We start from the raw sequence: 10,284 nt of genomic DNA, 5'->3' as shown, positions 1-10,284 counted from the left end.
AAAGTAATCTGTGGGGGGTTATATAGTAGGTGAAGGATAAGATGAACGGTTGAGATGAGGTATTGGATTAACGGTTGAGATTGGAATACAGGGTGTAAATGCGTGTTGTGTAGATCTGCTGAGGCGGTTACGAGGGGTTTACTTGTGCTTTGGCTTTGTTACATCAATTATTCAATTTACTTTGCCATAATTATTATTTTTTAATTATATTTTGAGTGAATTGCTCGGATGGTCCCTGTGGTTTCAAGTTTTTTCACGTTTAGTACCCATCTTTTGAAAATAGCATGTATGCTCCCTATGGTTTGTCACTTTGTTACTCGGATAGTCCCCCAACATTTACTCTGGGGACTATCCGAGTAACAAAGTGACAAACCATAGGGAGCATACCTGTTATTTTCAAAGTAACTAACATCCACTCGGGGACTATCCGAGTAACAAAATGACAAACCATAGGGAGCATACATGCTATTTTCAAAAGATGGGGACTAAACATGAAAAAACTTGAAACCGCAGGAACCATCCGAACAATTAACTCTTATATTTTTAAACATCGATAAAACAAGAGATAAATTAGATTAATAAAAAAATGGATAATGAATTTAAATAGCATCGTCTTTCATCAATTATCAATTGACCAATAGTATTTTGAACTATTGATTTGTAATTTTGTATCACATTACTTCACTTTCAACTTATTAGTCGATGACACTCTCAAACTAACTAAACACTAACCCGGTTAATTTTTTTGCTGATGTGGCACTTGTGTGTTGACATGCATCTGATGTGGAATTTTTGATGACGTGGTAGCTGACGTGACATCTGACTTGGCTTTTTGATGACGTGACAGCTGATGTGGCACTAGTTTGAAAGTACTATCGGTCAATAAGCTGAATGCTTGAATGTTGGGAGTGATGTGGTACAAAACGAAAGTTGAAAATGCTATCGGCAATTAGTAAAAGTTGAAGTTATTTAAATCTAATATCCCATAAAAACACCAAAGTATGTAGATACTATCTATTTGGCTAGTTAAAAAAATACCTATGTACATAATATTTATTTGGCTAGGTAATCGTGTGTTAAAAATCTTAAACATGGCCTATATATATATTATGAAACGGAATCAGGAGAAAACGCTCAAAAGTGTGAGAACGGTGAGAACGTATCCTGGCCCAACACGTGTCCCGCGTCATAGAGAAGGGCGGAGGGGCTTTTTTGTCTTTTAATTCTTCTTTTATTTCTCCTACGCGGTATGATATTTTATGGCGTCTAAGTTTTTTTTTGCGTTAATTCTATTTTTTAAACTTTTTGGCGTTGAATTAATTGTTTTGTCTCACATATATATTTTTTCGGCGTTATAACGTTTTTGGTTAATTTTTTTGGCGTTTTTGGCCTTTTATATAAAAATTCACTACGAGTCATTAAAAATTGCATAAGATTACAGAAGACTAATTTTTTTTGACGTTTAGTGAATTTTTTGGCGTTTAATACCCCTTTTTACAAGGTGCTTTCCTAGCAGCTGTTCTCCCAGTTTTCATACTACCAGCGTTTTGGTGTTTGTCATTTTTTTATTTTATTTATATAACAAATAACATATTACTTGATATCAAAACAATATAAAATGAAAACAAAAATAATACAAAATGGTAATCTAATTTTTCTTCTGAATCTTCAATGTCATCAGCCTCTTCTTTTCTTGAATTTGTTTTTACCGCTTTGAACCTTTTTGAATACTTTAGCTAGATGCCAACTTTCCTTCATAAACCCCGTTTTTTTAGTAGTAGTTGCTTAGCGGCAACCTGTTTTTTGGTGTGATATTCTTGTTTGGTGGCATGTTATTAAAGATCAACTTTTGCTTGATGTTATTTGTAATAATGGAGTCCAAAATAGCATTTTATCCTTGTGTTGATCTCTTTATTCCATTCAAATAATCATCAAGAACATCGCTTACATGATGGCACTCTTTTTCTTGAATATTTGTCCATCTCATTTCAGTGAAAGCTTTGCCATCTGTGGCGTTTTAAAGGGAGTGGTTTCTAGAGGATATGGCGTTTTTGTGTTTTTCTGGGTGTGTTTAGTTTCATTGTGTATAGATGTAACACCCCGTCTTTTCCAGATGTCAAAGTCAAAGTCAAATATTGACTGTTATTGGAATTAAAGTTATTTTAAAATTTATTTTTGTATTATGTGGAGTAAGTGTTGTATAATCAAATTAATCGATCGATAATCAGACTGCGAACCGACAATCGACTGTAAATAATAGGAAGTAACAATGCAATAAAGTTGATCAATCAATAACCAAGCTAAACTGAATCAATCATCGAACTCGAATACGGAAATTTTGGTACTTATATATGTGTGTGTGTGTGCCTTACGTGTTACTTGTGCATGCTTACTTTACGTTGTTATGTGTGGTGAAACAATCAAATCAAATCGAAACTCGAAGGATAATCAAACTCAATCGAAATCGAACCCGAATTGGGATGCAAGGATGCTTATATGTTAGATATAGTGGTGGGATTAAAAGTAATTTGATTAGAAACTCTATCATACTCAAATCATCGTTCATCGGAATCGAAATATCAAAAATCGTCGCAAAACACTCTCAAGGTTGTGCCAATCGAACAGGGCAACCTGGTCGAACATGCCAACCGATCGAACAGCCCTGTTCGATCGGCCAGCCCATTCGATCAGGACAACCCTGGCCGATCGGACACACCTTTCCTCTTTTGGAAGCCTATAAATAGGGTTGTCATTGTCATCTTTACCACTTTTGGAAAGCTCTGACCGACCAGCCCTTGTTCTTCACTATTTCTCAGATTTCTCTCCGATTCGGTAAGTTTTCACTCCGATTCTTGTACGATCTTGTTCATTTAATGATTCTACACCTTTCTATCTTTCAAAACTTGGATTTTAACCGTGAAATCACCAAGATCTAGGTGTTCTTGGGTGATGTCATCATGGTGTTCTTCAAGAACACCAAGTTTCGGCATCATTCCACCATGATTAACTTAGATCTAACCGATTTCCACATAAACAACCTAGAATCTATCAAAGATCTTAACATTTCACGGTGGAAAAGGATTGAAAGACGGATTTTCAGCCATCTTTCAACTCTTTTACACTCAACCAGTGAAAACGGAGCTTGAACCAACTTACAAATCATCCTAAGCAAACACATGGTTCAAGATTCGGGTTCTACCTAAGAGGTTCACCGATTCCGGGTTAAACGTTAAACTAAAGTTCCGAACAGTTCACTGGACGGACTTGGGTGATTCCTGCCGAACCAGCAAACCAAGTAAGAACTTATGTTTTGTGGTTCAACTCGTTAACGAACTACCTCAGAATCACACCAAGTTAATCAAACAGCCAAGTATTAGAAGATAGGCTAACCAGGTCAGAAACGCTGGCCGAACGGTTAGGCTGTCCGAACGGACAGCCCAACCGAACGGACTGCCCAGCCGATCGACCGGGCCAGCCGATCGGCTAACACATGGACCCACAATTCAGGAAGTGTAGTATTGACGAAAGTGATGTCCGATCGACTACGCTATTCGATTGTAACATTACTCATCGAATCATGACTTAGCCATTTTTCGAAACATTGGAATGTCACCCGATCGAGCAAGCCACTCGATCGAGTGGCACATTGCCAAATTGATTACACTGAGGTAATTAACCGATCGGTTGGGCTAACCGATCGAACGATCCGTTCGATCGACCGACTTGAAAGGTAAGAACACTTCGATGTTTTCAAATGATGCAACTAAAACTTCAAAAGTTCAAACCATCATACACAAACACATCCTTTCCTGAAGGAAGAAACAATCCACTCGAAAGGACCAGCCGATCGAGCGTGCCGGCCGATCGAATGGGAATGCTCAAATGGACTTTCAAGCCGAACGAACAGCCCGTCCGATCGATCCAGCTGTCCGATCGACCGGCCCAATCGATCCATTCCCACTGTTTGCACTTCAGCGTTACTCATCGTTATACTATCGAACTATTCAGGCTAACTTACTCTCAGCGCTCCCTTCAATCCATACCAAATCACTGTGAGTATACTCGATCCCTTTTTGCTTTTAGCACTTTTGGGTGTTACATACGTTATATATCAAAATCACATTCAAACACAAACTATTTAAACGCTAATCAATCGCATGTGCTACTTGACTAAATGATTGCTGTTTATTATGTTTACACGTGGAGTGCTATCTACCTGCTTTAGCAACATAGTACTATAGTTTGGACTCAGCACCTGTTCACACGGGGGTTACTAAGGACAATTACTTGCATGGATTACGGTGGTAATCATGTATTGCGAACTGTCTCGGACAGTCAACCCGCAGTCGTTGGTACCGATGGTCCCATGTCGATAATTAACATGCATCGTTTTCCTCTGTGTACGTGCCTGGTTATGCGTAAACTATTCGAACTCTATATGCTATTATCAAACTTGTGTGCTCACCTTTACATTATATGTATTGACTTTATTTCAACGTATGTGACAGGTGTTTAAGGTGTTAGCTTGCTAGGAAAGCGAGGCATAAATAAGCTTCTAGGAGCCCCCAACAAATAGTTCTCGGCCCTGAACAAGCTCCTGGGCCATAGTTGTCTGTAGATCTTGTCCACTGGCACTATAGCCAGGGGAGTCAACAGAATAGGGGTCTAGAAGCAGATAAACTGTGACAACTCGAACTTTCAAGGTTAGTATCCTTCAGTTTTGTGATTCTGATCCCTCACTACTTCTTCTTTACTTCTTCTTTATACGTCTCTTATTTTAGAGAGTCTAGTTAACGCTCGTACCTTTAACGTTATATTGTGTTATGTGTAATTGAGTTTCATAAGGTGTTAGTAGTTTGGGTCATACCTACCATTATAATGCATTGGGCCGCCATTGTTTTGATTGTAAACTCAACCCAATCAGCCCAATCCCCCTTAAACTAATTCCTTGTGCTTGTTATTTATCGGTCCAACCTATCATTGTAAAACCTGGCCCACTATCCTTCTATTCTTCATATATTGCGTACAAGCAAAGGTAGGTGTTCTAATCTACAACTCTTGCAAACCCTACCCATTCCAAACGTACATACGGCAGTAGACACCATCATCAAGGCCTCACTGCATTTGAAAGAGTTCTTGGTTAGTAATTCATATTGATATTAAATTCTACTTATTTGATCTTGCTTATGTGAGCGCTTGGTTAACAAAGTATGTGTACGTATGTATGTTGCTATTATGATGTGTAATTGTGGGCCGGTTAGCATGATAAAGGGGGGGTAGTGTCATATATGTAATGAATGAATTCGGGAATTTGTATGTGATCGACTACGTTGCGTTCGGCTTTAGGATATCTTTTAGATGTTTGTTAATCCTGATTGTATATTAATGATGAATAAATTCGTGAACTTCAACGTTGGACTGATGAGTTTGAATGTGGTTGGTTATATGTTTAAGTTGAGTGATCCGAACTTGCTTGTGGTTCGGTCTGACCTTGCATATATATTTAGAATTGTCCGCACATGTGTGTTAGTCTTCCCAGAATTGATATTTTGAATCAAGTGTCCGAATATGTGTCTCTGAACTTCAGGGATTTTATTTTAATTCTAATGAGATCCGAACTTGGGAATTGAGGTAGGGATAGAATAGGTGAACACATACGATTGGCTGCATATGTTCTAATTAATTAAGGCAGTATGGTGGGTTGATGATATATTATGCACAAACATCCATACTTATCTAATTTATAAACATAATAATAATGTGAATCTGATGTAGGGATCGATATCAATATTAATGGGTGGGATCGATTACATGTGCATTATTAAGAATTAGAATTATGCTAGATATTCAAGGATGCGTATACGTATTAGTTGATTCGTTGGTTCGTTGGTTGTACGATTACATGAATACTATTTGGCATTACACGCGTACATGCGGAATACGATAACTATGTTTACGAGGAAGAAGACCGTAGCACGAAAAATAGATAATCGGTCGCGTAGGTTATCAATGGTCATGACTGAATGAATTGGTGTAATCATATGGTAAACAAGCTGAATCATAATGTTGGCCGATTGGGCCAGAATGTGGTCAGTGGGCCGCTGGTTCTGGGCTCGTATAACAGCAACTAACGGACTTTACGTTGTTGATAAATTACAAGCCACTGGACCGTGTTATGCGCATGTATTAGCAGGTCTTGATAATTGTTTCATTTTTCTTTGAAAGGTTGGATACTCTAACAAGTTCTGCATAAATATAACCCTCATGTGCGTGCAAAACAGAATGATAGGCTTATTGAACATAATTGTTGGGTTCCATGGGTAATTGGATTGGGTCGAGTGGCTAAAGGGCTGCGTAACCCATTCAACGGTTGGCTGGGCTGCGTGACCTCGGGTCACCAGCCAAGTCTGTCCCCCGAGAAAACCGGGCCAGGAGTTGGGTCCGGCCAAGTGGGCTGGGTAAGTCGGTATTTGGGTTGGCTTGGCAAGGCTTCGGGCCGCGAGTGGAACTTCGGATTTCATAACATGTTTGAATAATGTACATAATGTTGCAAGGTGTTGACATGAGACACGAGTAGTCTATGTGAAATGCATGATGCCTGGATGTTTACTTTAGTGCTATGCATTAACTGTTGCAAATTGCTATGTGTTATTGATATAAGTTGCTATGTGTTAAAAATACTACAAGTTGTTATGTGGGTGATTTGGAAGAATATTTTCTAACGATTAGTGATAATTACAATAGGGACTAATTAATCAGCTCGGAATACGTGCCTTAATCTTACCGAGCAAACCGAAGGTGAGTTCACTACATTCGAGCATGCGTCCCAGTGGTTGGGGACAGTCAGTGGGTATCCCGTGGAGGGATAAGTCTTTTGGGTAAAAACGGGTATATTGGTTAATATTCTCACCTATCATTTTTGTAAGTCCCTTATTATGTTACCTGGAGGGTAACGGGTATTAGTTAGTAGCGCTACTTAGGTTTGGCACCCTCACACCGCTCCTAGAGAGGACGGATGTGAACTAATGACCCAGTCGTGGCCCAGTACTAGATAGGAGTACATGGGAAGGGCAGTCATGTAATTCAGGAGCCGTCTTGTTCGGAATTGAGATATTAACAATATTACTTGCATTGGTTATTGAACTGTTTTACATACAACTGGTAACAAACGTTTTCTAAAACTGTGAACTCGCCAGCTTTGTCTGATACACTTGTTACATGCTCGCAGGTCGTTAGGTATCTTGGATTTGGGGAACTTGCTGTCTGGAGTAGAAGGAGTGGTCATGGGTCGACTAGAAGGATTTGTGTGATTGGATTATTTATACTATACGATGGTTTTTGAAACAGTTTAACATTGGTTTACTATTTGCTTCCGCTGAACATGCTGGTTTTCATTTAATCTCGTTGATGGTATTTTTCATTAATAATTAAGGATTTTATTTTGAAACTTGTACACGTTCAACGTAATTAGTGGCTCATGGTTGGTACGTCACACGCCTAATAGGGACATTCCCTAGGTGGTATTTTGGGGGTGTGACATAAACAACTTTTCGTAATAATATTTGAATCTGAGTTGTCGGAACAGTGACATTTGTTTGGATGAATTTCTGTAATAACTTGTTATTTAATTTAGGATACGGTATGGGACGTATCATTTAAACTGAATTTGTATGATAGTTGTTGTGGAAACTTCTGAACAATCTGTTTCGCTCAGTGCCGCGCCCCGATGATTCCGTCATCGGTTGGGGTGTGACAATAGACCCTTCTCTTATAGGAGTTTTTTGGCGCGTAGCTTAGGTGGGACTTTTTATTGTAATAAATGATAGTAATAAAGTAACTGTCTTTTCAGTTTTTGTTTTTTGTATTTTCTGAGTTGATTAGCTTTTATTAGTTTTATTAGGTTATTGACATCCCATTTTCTAAGTTTGGCGTTTTTTAAATGGTCTTATGCAGAACAACATGTCAAAATACAATAACGGAGTAAATAAAATTTTAAGCAAGAAGATATTTTTTGTTATTTTTGGCGTTTTGTTAGGGTTAACAATTTTTAGTATTTTTTTTGTCGTTTTGCTAATAAAGATAGAAATATATCATTTAATTATCTTAAAAAAAAAAAGAAGAAGATTACATTGAAGAAAAAAAAGCCGAAAAAAATTAAAATCCTTCGTCAGAAGGTACTTTATCTGAATAGTATCCATAAGTTGTGTCATCTTCTTCCTTCTCGGAGTCTTCATCTTGATCTTCATCCATGTCATCATATTCACCTTCATCAGCTTCTTGTTCCTGAAGATTTTGAAGCCTCTACCTGGACATGTCTTGCATTAACTCCAATTTTGAATTTATTTCTGGGTTGGTACAGGTGGCGTTATGCAATTCTTCCAAGAAACCCAATCACTGCTTTCTCATGATGTTCTCTAGCCAATAGACTTGCTGCTCTCCACTGTCGTATGTAATCGTCCCCATGTCTGTTTCATCATCAAAACGCCATGATGTCATGACAGGGTCTGGCTTCACATTTCCTTTGATTGGTCCAAATTTGCTGGTTAATGCTTTCATAAGCATATGCGTTTCATGGCATTCATTGTCTAGAGCGATGTCAACGGATAGGATTTGGCTCTGTGTCTCTTCTTCCATCTTCAGAATAGCCCTGATCGTCTTAACATACACCCTCCTTCTGTTGTCAAAATGGATGACGTATCGCCTGATTCCCAGAGTGTATCTCCACGAAACGATTGTTGCCATTTTTTGGCGTTTCGTTTAATTTGGAGTTTTTTGGTTAAAGATGTTTTTTTGCATAAAATGGATAGATTGAAGTGATTATTGAAGCTTTGTTTTTACGTTTGTTTATATAATGATGTTTTTGGCGCGTAATTTAGGAGAAAATTTCTTCTAATAAATGTTAATAACTGTAATTCAGTTATTTGTGTTGTTTCATCTTCCTGTAATATTCAACGCGTTTTATTTTTAATTTTTGGCGTTTTGTTTTTATTGACGTTTTATTTTTTGTTTGCCGTTTTATCATATTTGGCGTTTTGAATATGAGCGGTAAAAAGACCTTTTTACCCTTAATGAAGCGCGTCCCATGATGTGCGTGAAGTGTGTTATATTTTTAGATATATATTTAAGCCCTTTTTACACTTTTAGCCAAGTTTTAAATTTATAAAACACGATATTTACTAACACTAAACACACATATGGGCAAGTGCACCCATCGTGGACGTAGTATAGTGTTGGTAAGATACCGAGGTCGTCCAAGGACACAAGAGCTTTTAATACCGGTTTATCCTCAACGTCTAATCAAATCAAAAAGTTAGAAAAATGTTTTAAACTAAGAAAAATAAAAACTAACTAAATGCTGAAAAATAAAAATAAAATAAAAACAGATAGACAAGATGAATCACTTGGATCCGACACGTGTATTAGTATAACCTTTGATTATTTTCGCACTTTTGCACTTGTTTAAGAGATTATCTTAGTTATTGTAGTAGGCCCCTTTTTCGGAGGTGACGTTACCCTCAACCCAGTAGTTTGAGTCAGCAAGGATACAATCCTAAAGGGTCGGATTATTGAAAGATAATGAATTAAGTTATTAATGCAAATTATGGTAGGCCCCGCTTTTGGCGGTGACGTTACCCTCGGCTAAGTAGTCTGAGTCAGCAGGGATACAGTCCTAAATAGCCGGGTTATAGTATTAATAGTAGTTAGCTTATGAGGGGGTCAAAGAGTTTGGATCCCCGCCATCCAATACCTATGGGCATTGAAGGAGATCCTACTAAATTTGACCCAGGTCCCAAGCAGGACCTCTAAACGCTGAACAAGGGCAAGACCTTTACCAAACCGTTCCCTTAACCCCCGACCAGGTAGCCAACATACCTCCATATAGACCGTGGAGATATGAATGGTGAAAATCTTTTATTTTATATAGACAGTAAAATAATGCCAAGACACCACGGACAAACGATAAGGAAAGATCACCTTCAACATAAGTAACTAGTTATTAAAGTCATTAATACAAAACCAAATAAAAAGTGCAAAAGATTAAAAATAAAAAGTATTATACTAAACACTTGTCTTCACCAAGTGATGTAAGAGACTTAGGCAAACATGGCCTTGATTGTCAAGAACTCTTACGATCAATCTTGGATCCCGAGACGACTCACACACTCTATGATGGACAATGGATGATGGTGGTGGATGATGGTGTTATGGTGGTGGTGGGTGGTGGATGAAGTGTGAGAGAGGTGGTGTGCCAAGGGATGAGAGAGAATGAAGCCAAGCTCCTCT

General features: G+C 38.1%; 1 long non-coding RNA gene across 1 annotated transcript; it reads left to right on the top strand.

Annotated features, from left to right (window-relative positions):
- The first annotated feature begins 5,059 nt into the window (after positions 1-5,059).
- LOC110907746 lies at positions 5,060-7,413 on the top strand. Its single transcript, XR_002573983.2, has 3 exons — positions 5,060-5,139; positions 6,745-6,798; positions 7,229-7,413. It is a non-coding gene; the product is annotated as an uncharacterized LOC110907746 (long non-coding RNA).
- The last annotated feature ends 2,871 nt before the right edge of the window (positions 7,414-10,284 follow it).

Source organism: Helianthus annuus, chromosome 2 (assembly GCF_002127325.2).
Source record: "Helianthus annuus cultivar XRQ/B chromosome 2, HanXRQr2.0-SUNRISE, whole genome shotgun sequence".
Classification (NCBI taxonomy): domain Eukaryota; kingdom Viridiplantae; phylum Streptophyta; class Magnoliopsida; order Asterales; family Asteraceae; genus Helianthus; species Helianthus annuus.
The sequence above is the reverse complement of the archived record's forward strand: the minus strand, read 5'-3'. Positions and strand labels throughout refer to the sequence as shown.